Genomic DNA, 14,485 nt, shown 5'->3' on the forward strand with positions numbered 1-14,485 from the left:
GTCATGGTATGATAAGGCATTAAAACAAATAGTATAGTAAGGCATAAAAATGCATAAAAACTGTATAGTGTAATTAGGCATAAAAACGACATAGTATAGTATGGCATAAAAAGTCAAAAAAATGTCATAGTATAAAAAGGCATAAAAAGTCATAAAATTGTCATAGTATGGTAAGGCATGAAAACAAATAGTATAGTAAGGCATAAAAAGTCATAAAAACTGTATAGTGTAATTAGGCATAAAAACGACATAGTATAGTATGGCATAAAAAGTCAAAAAAATGTCATAGTATGAAAAGGCATAAAAAGTCATAAAATTGTCAGGGTATGATAAGGCATTAAACAAATAGTATAGTAAGGCATAAAAATGTATAAAAACTGAATAGTGTAATTAGGCATAAAAACGACATAGTATAGTATGGCATAAAGAGTCAAAAAAATGTCATAGTATAAAAAGGCATAAAAAGTCATAAAATTGTCATAGTATGGTAAGGCATGAAAAAAAATAGTATAGTAAGGCATAAAACGTAATAAAACAGCATATTGTAAAAAGGTTGAAAAACGACATAGTATAGTATGGCATAAAAAGTAAAAAATATCATTTTATAATGAGGCATAAAAAGTCATAAAATTGTCATGGTATGATAAGGCATTAAAACAAATAGTATAGTAAGGCATAAAAATGCATAAAAACTGTATAGTGTAATTAGGCATAAAAACGACATAGTATAGTATGGCATAAAAAGTCAAAAAAATGTCATAGTATGAAATGGCATAAAAAGTCATAAAATTGTCAGGGTATGATAAGGCATTAAACAAATAGTATAGTAAGGCATAAAAATGTATAAAAACTGAAAAGTGTAATTAGGCATAAAAACGACATAGTATAGTATGGCATAAAGAGTAAAAAAAATGTCATAGTATAATAAGGCAAAAAACATCCAGATATGACATGGTTTATTAAGTCATAAAAACGACATAGTATATTTAGACATAAAAAGTCGTAAAAACTGTATAGTGTAATTAGGCATAAAAACGACATAGTATAGTATGGCATAAAAAGTCAAAAAAATGTCATTGTATAATGAGGCATAAAAAGTCATAAAATTGTCATGGTATGATAAGGCATTAAAACAAATAGTATAGTAAGGCATAAAAATGTATAAAAACATAATAGTGTAATTAGGCATAAAAACGACATAGTATAGTATGGCATAAAGAGTCAAAAAAATGTCATAGTATAATAAGGCAAAAAACATCCAGATATGACATGGTTTATTAATTCATAAAAACGACATAGTATAGTTAGACATAAAAATGCATAAAAACAACATTGTGTAATAAGGCATAAAAACGACATAGTATAGTATGGCATAAAAAGTCAAAAAACAGCATATTGTAAAAAGGTTGAAAAACGACATAGTATAGTATGGCATAAAAAGTAAAAAATGTCATTTTATAATGAGGCATAAAAAGTCAAAAAAATGTCACAGTATGAAAAGGCATAAAAAGTCATAAAATTGTCAGGGTATGATAAGGCATTAAAACAAATAGTATAGTAAGGCATAAAAATATATAAAAACTGAATAGTGTAATTAGGCATAAAAACGACATAGTATAGTATGGCATAAAGAGTCAAAAAAATGTCATAGTATAATAAGGCAAAAAACATCCAGATATGACATAGTTTATTAAGTCATAAAAACGACATAGTATAGTTAGACATAAAAATGCATAAAAACAACATTGTGTAATAAGGCATAAAAACGACATAGTATAGTATGGCATGAAAAGTCAAAAAAATGTCATTGTATAATGAGGCATAAAAAGTCATAAAATTGTCATGGTATGATAAGGCATTAAAACAAATAGTATAGTAAGGCATAAAAATGTATAAAAACTGCATAGTGTAATTAGGCATAAAAACGACATAGTATAGTATGGCATAAAAAGTCAAAAAAATGTCATAGTATAAAAAGGCATAAAAAGTCATAAAATTGTAATAGTATGGTAAGGCATGAAAAAAAATAATATAGTAAGGCATAAAAAGTAATAAAACAACATATTGTAAAAAGGTTGAAAAACGACATAGTATAGTATGGCATAAAAAGTCAAAAAAATGTCATAGTATGAAAAGGCATAAAAAGTCATAAAATTGTCAGGGTATGATAAGGCATTAAAACAAATAGTATAGTAAGGCAAAAAATGTATAAAAACTAAATAGTGTAATTAGGCATAAAAACGACATAGTATAGTATGGCATAAAAAGTCAAAAAAATGTCATAGTATAAAAAGGCATAAAAAGTCATAAAATTGTCATGGTATGATAAGGCATTAAAACAAATAGTATAGTAAGGCATAAAAAGTCATAAAACAGCATATTGTAAAAAGGCAGAAAAACGACATAGTATAGTATGGCATAAAAAGTCAAAAAAATGTCATAGTATGAAAAGGCATAAAAAGTCATAAAACTTTCAGGGTATGATAAGGCATTAAACAAATAGTATAGTAAGGCATAAAAAGTAATAAAACAACATATTATAAAAAGGTTGAAAAACGACATAGTATAGTATGGCATAAAAAGTCAAAAAAAAGTCATTTTATAATGAGGCATAAAAAGTCATAAAATTGTCATGGTATGATAAGGCATTAAAACAAATAGTATAGTAAGGCATAAAAATGCATAAAAACAACATATTGTAATAAGGCATAAAAACGACATAGTATAGTATGGCATAAAAAGTCAAAAAAATGTCATAGTATAAAAAGGCATAAAAAGTCATAAAATTGTCATAGTATGGTAAGGCATGAAAAAAAATAGTATAGTAAGGCATAAAAAGTCATAAAAAATCACATAGTATAGTAAGGCATAAAAACAACATAGTATAGTATGGCATAAAAAGTCAAAAATATGTCATAGTATAATAAGGCATAAAAAGTCATAAAATTGTCATGGTATTACAAGGCATTAAAACTAATAGTATAGTAAGGCATAAAAATGTATAAAAACTGAATAGTGTAATTAGGCATAAAAACGACATAGTATAGTATGGCATAAAGAGTCAAAAAAATGTCATAGTATAATAAGGCAAAAAACATCCAGATATGACATGGTTTATTAAGTCATAAAAACGACATAGTATAGTAAGGCATAAAAAGTCATAAAAACTGTATAGTGTAATTAGGCATAAAAACGACATAGTATAGTATGGCATAAAAAGTCAAAAAAATGTCATTGTATAATGAGGCATAAAAAGTCATAAAATTGTCATGGTATGATAAGGCATTAAACAAATAGTATAGTAAGGCATAAAAATGTATAAAAACTGCATAGTGTAATTAGGCATAAAAACGACATAGTATAGAATGGCATAAAAAGTCAAAAAAATGTCATAGTATAATAAGGCAAAAAACATCCAGATATGACATGGTTTATTAAATCATAAAAACGACATAGTATACTTAGACATAAAAATGCATAAAAACAACATTGTGTAATAAGGCATAAAAACGACATAGTATAGTATGCATAAAAAGTCAAAAAACAGCATATTGTAAAAAGGTTGAAAAACGACATAGTATAGTATGGCATAAAAAGTAAAAAATGTCATTTTATAATGAGGCATAAAAAGTCAAAAAAATGTCACAGTATGAAAAGGCATAAAAAGTCATAAAATTGTCAGGGTATGATAAGGCATTAAACAAATAGTATAGTAAGGCATAAAAATATATAAAAACTGAATAGTGTAATTAGGCATAAAAACGACATAGTATAGTATGGCATAAAGAGTCAAAAAAATGTCATAGTATAATAAGGCAAAAAACATCCAGATATGACATAGTTTATTAAGTCATAAAAACGACATAGTATAGTTAGACATAAAAATGCATAAAAACAACATTGTGTAATAAGGCATAAAAACGACATAGTATAGTATGGCATAAAAAGTCAAAAAAATGTCATAGTATAAAAAGGCATAAAAAGTCATAAAATTGTCATAGTATTGTAAGGCATAAAACAAATAGTATAATAAGGCATAAAAATGCATAAAAACAACATAGTATAGTAAGGCATAAAAACAACATAGTATAGTAAGGCATAAAAAGTCATAAAATTGTCATGGTATTACAAGGCATTAAACAAATTGTATAGTAAGGCATAAAAATGCATAAAAACTGTATAGTGTAATTAGGCATAAAAACGACATAGTATAGTATGGCATAAAAAGTCAAAAAACAGCATATTGTAAAAAGGTTGAAAAACGACATAGTATAGTATGGCATAAAAAGTAAAAAATGTCATTTTATAATGAGGCATAAAAAGTCAAAAAAATGTCACAGTATGAAAAGGCATAAAAAGTCATAAAATTGTCAGGGTATGATAAGGCATTAAACAAATAGTATAGTAAGGCATAAAAATATATAAAAACTGAATAGTGTAATTAGGCATAAAAACGACATAGTATAGTATGGCATAAAGAGTCAAAAAAATGTCATAGTATAATAAGGCAAAAAACATCCAGATATGACATAGTTTATTAAGTCATAAAAACGACATAGTATAGTTAGACATAAAAATGCATAAAAACAACATTGTGTAATAAGGCATAAAAACGACATAGTATAGTATGGCATGAAAAGTCAAAAAAATGTCATTGTATAATGAGGCATAAAAAGTCATAAAATTGTCATGGTATGATAAGGCATTAAACAAATAGTATAGTAAGGCATAAAAATGTATAAAAACTGCATAGTGTAATTAGGCATAAAAACGACATAGTATAGTATGGCATAAAAAGTCAAAAAAATGTCATAGTATAAAAAGGCATAAAAAGTCATAAAATTGTAATAGTATGGTAAGGCATGAAAAAAAATAATATAGTAAGGCATAAAAAGTAATAAAACAACATATTGTAAAAAGGTTGAAAAACGACATAGTATAGTATGGCATAAAAAGTCAAAAAAATGTCATTTTATAATGAGGCATAAAAAGTCATAAAATTGTCATGGTATGATAAGGCATTAAACAAATAGTATAGTAAGGCATAAAAATGCATAAAAACAACATATTGTAATAGGCATAAAAACAACATAGTATAGTATGGCATAAAAAGTCAAAAATATGTCATAGTATAATAAGGCATAAAAAGTCATAAAATTGTCATGGTATTACAAGGCATTAAAACTAATAGTATAGTAAGGCATAAAAATGCATAAAAACTGTATAGTGTAATTAGGCATAAAAACGACATAGTATAGTATGGCATAAAAAGTCAAAAAAATGTCATAGTATAAAAAGGCATAAAAAGTCATAAAATTCTCATAGTATGGTAAGGCATGAAAGTAAATAGTATAATAAGGCATAAAAATGCATAAAAAGTCATAAAAACTGTATAGTGTAATTAGGCATAAAAACGACATAGTATAGCATGGCATAAAAAGTCAAAAAAATGTCATAGTATAAAAAGGCATAAAAAGTCATAAAATTGTCATAGTATGGTAAGGCATGAAAAAAAATAATATAGTAAGGCATAAAAAGTAATAAAACAACATATTGTAAAAAGGTTGAAAAACGACATAGTATAGTATGGCATAAAAAGTCAAAAAAAAGTCATTTTATAATGAGGCATAAAAAGTCATAAAATTGTCATGGTATGATAAGGCATTAAAACAAATAGTATAGTAAGGCATAAAAATGCATAAAAACAACATAGTGTAAAAAGGCATAAAAACGACATAGTATAGTATGGCATAAAAAGTCAAAAAAATGTCATAGTATGAAAAGGCATAAAAAGTCATAAAATTGTCAGGGTATGATAAGGCATTAAACAAATAGTATAGTAAGGCATAAAAATGTATAAAAACTGCATAGTGTAATTAGGCATAAAAACGACATAGTATAGCATGGCATAAAAAGTCAAAAAAATGTCATAGTATAAAAAGGCATAAAAAGTCATAAAATTGTCATAGTATGGTAAGGCATGAAAAAAAATAATATAGTAAGGCATAAAAAGTAATAAAACAACATATTGTAAAAAGGTTGAAAAACGACATAGTATAGTATGGCATAAAAAGTCAAAAAAATGTCATTTTATAATGAGGCATAAAAAGTCATAAAATTGTCATGGTATGATAAGGCATTAAACAAATAGTATAGTAAGGCATAAAAATGCATAAAAACAACATATTGTAATAAGGCATAAAAACAACATAGTATAGTATGGCATAAAAAGTCAAAAATATGTCATAGTATAATAAGGCATAAAAAGTCATAAAATTGTCATGGTATTACAAGGCATTAAAACTAATAGTATAGTAAGGCATAAAAATGCATAAAAACTGTATAGTGTAATTAGGCATAAAAACGACATAGTATAGTATGGCATAAAAAGTCAAAAAAATGTCATAGTATAATAAGGCAAAAAACATCCAGATATGACATGGTTTATTAAATCATAAAAACGACATAGTATACTTAGACATAAAAATGCATAAAAACAACATTGTGTAATAAGGCATAAAAACGACATAGTATAGTATGGCATGAAAAGTCAAAAAAATGTCATTGTATAATGAGGCATAAAAAGTCATAAAATTGTCATGGTATGATAAGGCATTAAACAAATAGTATAGTAAGGCATAAAAATGCATAAAAACTGCATAGTGTAATTAGGCATAAAAACGACATAGTATAGTATGGCATAAAAAGTCAAAAAAATGTCATAGTATAAAAAGGCATAAAAAGTCATAAAATTGTCATAGTATGGTAAGGCATGAAAACAAATAGTATAGTAAGGCATAAAAAGTCATAAAAACTGTATAGTGTAATTAGGCATAAAAACGACATAGTATAGTATGGCATAAAAAGTCAAAAAAATGTCATAGTATGAAAAGGCATAAAAAGTCATAAAATTGTCAGGGTATGATAAGGCATTAAACAAATAGTATAGTAAGGCATAAAAATGTATAAAAACTGAATAGTGTAATTAGGCATAAAAACGACATAGTATAGTATGGCATAAAAAGTCAAAAAAATGTCATAGTATAAAAAGGCATAAAAAGTCATAAAATTGTCATAGTATGGTAAGGCATGAAAAAAAATAGTATAGTAAGGCATAAAACGTAATAAAACAGCATATTGTAAAAAGGTTGAAAAACGACATAGTATAGTATGGCATAAAAAGTAAAAAATATCATTTTATAATGAGGCATAATAAGTCATAAAATTGTCATGGTATGATAAGGCATTAAACAAATAGTAAGTAAGGCATAAAAATGCATAAAAACTGTATAGTGTAATTAGGCATAAAAACGACATAGTATAGTATGGCATAAAAAGTCAAAAAAATGTCATAGTATGAAATGGCATAAAAAGTCATAAAATTGTCAGGGTATGATAAGGCATTAAACAAATAGTATAGTAAGGCATAAAAATGTATAAAAACTGAATAGTGTAATTAGGCATAAAAACGACATAGTATAGTATGGCATAAAGAGTCAAAAAAATGTCATAGTATAATAAGGCAAAAAACATCCAGATATGACATGGTTTATTAAGTCATAAAAACGACATAGTATAGTTAGACATAAAAAGTCGTAAAAACTGTATAGTGTAATTAGGCATAAAAACGACATAGTATAGTATGGCATAAAAAGTCAAAAAAATGTCATTGTATAATGAGGCATAAAAAGTCATAAAATTGTCATGGTATGATAAGGCATTAAACAAATAGTATAGTAAGGCATAAAAATGTATAAAAACATAATAGTGTAATTAGGCATAAAAACGACATAGTATAGTATGGCATAAAGAGTCAAAAAAATGTCATAGTATAATAAGGCAAAAAACATCCAGATATGACATGGTTTATTAATTCATAAAAACGACATAGTATAGTTAGACATAAAAATGCATAAAAACAACATTGTGTAATAAGGCATAAAAACGACATAGTATAGTATGGCATAAAAAGTCAAAAAACAGCATATTGTAAAAAGGTTGAAAAACGACATAGTATAGTATGGCATAAAAAGTAAAAAATGTCATTTTATAATGAGGCATAAAAAGTCAAAAAAATGTCACAGTATGAAAAGGCATAAAAAGTCATAAAATTGTCAGGGTATGATAAGGCATTAAACAAATAGTATAGTAAGGCATAAAAATATATAAAAACTGAATAGTGTAATTAGGCATAAAAACGACATAGTATAGTATGGCATAAAGAGTCAAAAAAATGTCATAGTATAATAAGGCAAAAAACATCCAGATATGACATAGTTTATTAAGTCATAAAAACGACATAGTATAGTTAGACATAAAAATGCATAAAAACAACATTGTGTAATAAGGCATAAAAACGACATAGTATAGTATGGCATGAAAAGTCAAAAAAATGTCATTGTATAATGAGGCATAAAAAGTCATAAAATTGTCATGGTATGATAAGGCATTAAACAAATAGTATAGTAAGGCATAAAAATGTATAAAAACTGCATAGTGTAATTAGGCATAAAAACGACATAGTATAGTATGGCATAAAAAGTCAAAAAAATGTCATAGTATAAAAAGGCATAAAAAGTCATAAAATTGTAATAGTATGGTAAGGCATGAAAAAAAATAATATAGTAAGGCATAAAAAGTAATAAAACAACATATTGTAAAAAGGTTGAAAAACGACATAGTATAGTATGGCATAAAAAGTCAAAAAAATGTCATAGTATGAAAAGGCATAAAAAGTCATAAAACTTTCAGGGTATGATAAGGCATTAAACAAATAGTATAGTAAGGCATAAAAATGTATAAAAACTAAATAGTGTAATTAGGCATAAAAACGATATAGTATAGTATGGCATAAAGAGTCAAAAAAATGTCATAGTATAATAAGGCAAAAAACATCCAGATATGACATGGTTTATTAAGTCATAAAAACGACATAGTATAGTTAGACATAAAAATGCATAAAAACTGCATAGTGTAATTAGGCATAAAAACGACATAGTATAGTATGGCATAAAAAGTCAAAAAAATGTCATAGTATAAAAAGGCATAAAAAGTCATAAAATTGTAATAGTATGGTAAGGCATGAAAAAAAATAATATAGTAAGGCATAAAAAGTAATAAAACAACATATTGTAAAAAGGTTGAAAAACGACATAGTATAGTATGGCATAAAAAGTCAAAAAAATGTCATAGTATGAAAAGGCATAAAAAGTCATAAAACTTTCAGGGTATGATAAGGCATTAAACAAATAGTATAGTAAGGCATAAAAATGTATAAAAACTAAATAGTGTAATTAGGCATAAAAACGATATAGTATAGTATGGCATAAAGAGTAAAAAAAAAGTCATAGTATAATAAGGCAAAAAACATCCAGATATGACATGGTTTATTAAGTCATAAAAACGACATATTATAGTTAGACATAAAAATGCATAAAAACTGCATAGTGTAATTTGGCATAAAAACGACATAGTATAGTATGGCATAAAAAGTCAAAAAAATGTCATAGTATAAAAAGGCATAAAAAGTCATAAAATTGTCATAGTATGGTAAGGCATGAAAAAAAATAATATAGTAAGGCATAAGAAGTCATAAAATAATCATGGTATAGTAAGGCATAAAAACAACATAGTATAGTATGGCATAAAAAGTCAAAAAATGTCATAGTATAAAAAGGCATAAACAGTCATAAAATTGACATAGTATGGTAAGGCATTAAACAAATAGTATAGTAAGGCATAAAAATGTATAAAAACTAAATAGTGTAATTAGGCATAAAAACGATATAGTATAGTATGGCATAAACAGTCAAAAAAATGTCATAGTATAATAAGGCAAAAAACATCCAGATATGACATGGTATATTAAGTCATAAAAACGACATAGTATAGTTAGACATAAAAATGCATAAAAACAACATTGTGTAATAAGGCATAAAAACGACATAGTATAGTTTGGCATGAAAAGTCAAAAAAATGTCATTGTATAATGAGGCATAAAAAGTCATAAAATTGTCATGGTATGATAAGGCATTAAACAAATAGTATAGTAAGGCATTAAAATGTATAAAAACTGCATAGTGTAATTAGGCATAAAAACGACATATTATAGTATGGCATAAAAAGTCAAAAAAATGTCATAGTATAAAAAGGCATAAAAAGTCATAAAATTGTCATAGTATGGTAAGGCATGAAAAAAAATAATATAGTAAGGCATAAGAAGTCATAAAATAATCATGGTATAGTAAGGCATAAAAACAACATAGTATAGTATGGCATGAAAAGTCAAAAATATGTCATAGTATAATAAGGCATAAAAAGTCATAAAATTGTCATGGTATTACAAGGCATTAAAACAAATAGTATAGTAAGGCATAAAAATGCATAAAACTGTATAGTGTAATTAGGCATAAAAACGACATAGTATAGTATGGCATAAAAAGTCAAAAAATGTCATAGTATAAAAAGGCATAAACAGTCATAAAATTGACATAGTATGGTAAGGCATGAAAACAAATAGTATAGTAAGGCATAAAAAGTCATAAAACAGCATATTGTAAAAAGGCAGAAAAACGACATAGTATAGTATGGCATAAAAAGTCAAAAAAAAGTCATTGTATAATGAGGCATAAAAAGTCATAAAATTGTCATGGTATGATAAGGCATTAAACAAATAGTATAGTAAGGCATAAAAATGCATAAAAAGTGCATAGTGTAATTAGGCATAAAAACGACATAGTATAGCATGGCATAAAAAGTCAAAAAAATGTCATATTATAAAAAGGCATAAAAAGTCATAAAATTGTCATAGTATGGTAAGGCATGAAAAAAAATAATATAGTAAGGCATAAAAAGTAATAAAACAACATATTATAAAAAGGTTGAAAAACGACATAGTATAGTATGGCATAAAAAGTAAAAAAAAAGTCATTTTATAATGAGGCATAAAAAGTCATAAAATTGTCATGGTATGATAAGGCATTAAAACAAATAGTATAGTAAGGCATAAAAATGCATAAAAACAACATATTGTAATAAGGCATAAAAACGACATAGTATAGTATGGCATAAAAAGTCAAAAATATGTTATAGTATAAAAAGGCATAAAAAGTCATAAAATTGTCATAGTATTGTAAGGCATAAAAACAAATAGTATAATAAGGCATAAGAAGTCATAAAATAAACATAGTATAGTAAGGCATAAAAACAACATAGTATAGTATGGCATAAAAAGTCATAAAATTGTCATGGTATTACGAGGCATTAAAACAAATTGTATAGTAAGGCATAAAAATGCATAAAAACTGTATAGTGTAATTAGGCATAAATACGACATAGTATAGTATGGCATAAAAAGTCAAAAAACAGCATATTGTAAAAAGGTTGAAAAACGACATAGTATAGTATGGCATAAAAAGTAAAAAATGTCATTTTATAATGAGGCATAAAAAGTCATAAAATTGTCATGGTATGATAAGGCATTAAAACAAATAGTATAGTAAGACATAAAAATGCATAAAAACAACATAGTGTAATAAGGCATAAAAACGACATAGTATAGTATGGCATAAAAAGTCAAAAAAATGTCATTTTATAATGAGGCATAAAAAGTCATAAAATTGTCATGGTATTACGAGGCATTAAAACAAATAGTATAGTAAGACATAAAAATGCATAAAAACAACATAGTGTAATAAGGCATAAAAACGACATAGTATAGTATGGCATAAAAAGTCAAAAAAATGTCATTTTATAATGAGGCATAAAAAGTCATAAAATTGTCATGGTATTACGAGGCATTAAAACAAATAGTATAGTAAGGCATAAAAATGCATAAAAACTGTATAGTGTAATTGGGGATAAAAACGACATAGTATAGTATGGCATAAAAAGTCAAAAAAATGTCATAGTATAAAAAGGCATAAAAAGTCATAAAATTGTCATAGTATGGTAAGGCATGAAAACAAATAGTATAGTAAGGCATAAAAAGTCATAAAACAGCACATTGTAAAAAGGCAGAAAAACGACATAGTATAGTATGGCATAAAAAGTCAAAAATATGTTATAGTATAAAAAGGCATAAAAAGTCATAAAATTGTCATAGTATTGTAAGGCATAAAAACAAATAGTATAATAAGGCATAAGAAGTCATAAAATAAACATAGTATAGTAAGGCATAAAAACAACATAGTATAGCATGGCATAAAAAGTCAAAAAAATGTCATAGTATAAAAAGGCATAAAAAGTCATAAAATTGTCATAGTATGGTAAGGCATGAAAACAAATAGTATAGTAAGGCATAAAAAGTCATAAAACAGCACATTGTAAAAAGGCAGAAAAACGACATAGTATAGTATGGCATAAAAAGTCAAAAATATGTTATAGTATAAAAAGGCATAAAAAGTCATAAAATTGTCATAGTATTGTAAGGCATAAAAACAAATAGTATAATAAGGCATAAGAAGTCATAAAATAAACATAGTATAGTAAGGCATAAAAACAACATAGTATAGTAAGGCATAAAAAGTCATAAAATTGTCATGGTATTACGAGGCATTAAAACAAATTGTATAGTAAGGCATAAAAATGCATAAAAACTGTATAGTGTAATTAGGCATAAATACGACATAGTATAGTATGGCATAAAAAGTCAAAAAACAGCATATTGTAAAAAGGTTGAAAAACGACATAGTATAGTATGGCATAAAAAGTAAAAAATGTCATTTTATAATGAGGCATAAAAAGTCATAAAATTGTCATGGTATGATAAGGCATTAAAACAAATAGTATAGTAAGACATAAAAATGCATAAAAACAACATAGTGTAATAAGGCATAAAAACGACATAGTATAGTATGGCATAAAAAGTCAAAAAAATGTCATTTTATAATGAGGCATAAAAAGTCATAAAATTGTCATGGTATTACGAGGCATTAAAACAAATAGTATAGTAAGACATAAAAATGCATAAAAACAACATAGTGTAATAAGGCATAAAAACGACATAGTATAGTATGGCATAAAAAGTCAAAAAAATGTCATTTTATAATGAGGCATAAAAAGTCATAAAATTGTCATGGTATTACGAGGCATTAAAACAAATAGTATAGTAAGGCATAAAAATGCATAAAAACTGTATAGTGTAATTGGGGATAAAAACGACATAGTATAGTATGGCATAAAAAGTCAAAAAAATGTCATAGTATAAAAAGGCATAAAAAGTCATAAAATTGTCATAGTATGGTAAGGCATGAAAACAAATAGTATAGTAAGGCATAAAAAGTCATAAAACAGCACATTGTAAAAAGGCAGAAAAACGACATAGTATAGTATGGCATAAAAAGTCAAAAATATGTTATAGTATAAAAAGGCATAAAAAGTCATAAAATTGTCATAGTATTGTAAGGCATAAAAACAAATAGTATAATAAGGCATAAGAAGTCATAAAATAAACATAGTATAGTAAGGCATAAAAACAACATAGTATAGTATGGCATAAAAAGTCAAAAATATGTCATAGTATAATAAGGCATAAAAAGTCATAAAATTGTCATGGTATTACAAGGCATTAAAACAAATAGTATAGTAAGGCATAAAAAGTCGTAAAAACTGTATAGTGTAATTAGGCATAAAAACGACATAGTATAGTATGGCATAAAAAGTCAAAAAAATGTCATAGTATAAAAAGGCATAAAAAGTCATAAAATTGTCATAGTATGGTAAGGCATAAAAACAAATAGTATAGTAAGGCATAAAAAGTCATAAAACAGCACATTGTAAAAAGGCAGAAAAACGACATAGTATAGTATGGCATAAAAAGTCAAAAAAATGTCATAGTATAAAAAGGCATAAAAAGTCATAAAATTGTCATAGTATGGTAAGGCATGAAAAAAAATAGTATAGTAAGGCATAAAAAGTAATAAAACAGCATATTGTAAAAAGGTTGAAAAACGACATAGTATACTATGGCATAAAAAGTCAAAAAATGTCATAGTATAAAAAGGCATAAAAAGACATAAAATTGTCATGGTATGATAAGGCATTAAAACAAATAGTATAGTAAGACATAAAAATGCATAAAAACAACATAGTGTAATAAGGCATAAAAACTACATAGTATAGTATGGCATAAAAAGTCAAAAAAATGTCATTGTATAATGAGGCATAAAAAGTCATAAAATTGTCAGGGTATGATAAGGCATTAAACAAATAGTATAGTAAGGCATAAAAATGCATAAAAACTGCATAGTGTAATTAGGCATAAAAACGACATAGTATAGCATGGCATAAAAAGTCAAAAAAATGTCATAGTATAAAAAGGCATAAACAGTCATAAAATTGACATAGTATGGTAAGGCATGAAAACAAATAGTATAGTAAGGCATAAAAAGTCATAAAACAGCATATTGTAAAAAGGCAGAAAAACGACATAGTATAGTATGGCATAAAAAGGTAAAAAAATGTCATAGTATAATAAGGCAAAAAA

The sequence above is a fragment of the Seriola aureovittata genome, chromosome 4 (assembly GCF_021018895.1).
Source record: "Seriola aureovittata isolate HTS-2021-v1 ecotype China chromosome 4, ASM2101889v1, whole genome shotgun sequence".
Taxonomy (NCBI): domain Eukaryota; kingdom Metazoa; phylum Chordata; class Actinopteri; order Carangiformes; family Carangidae; genus Seriola; species Seriola aureovittata.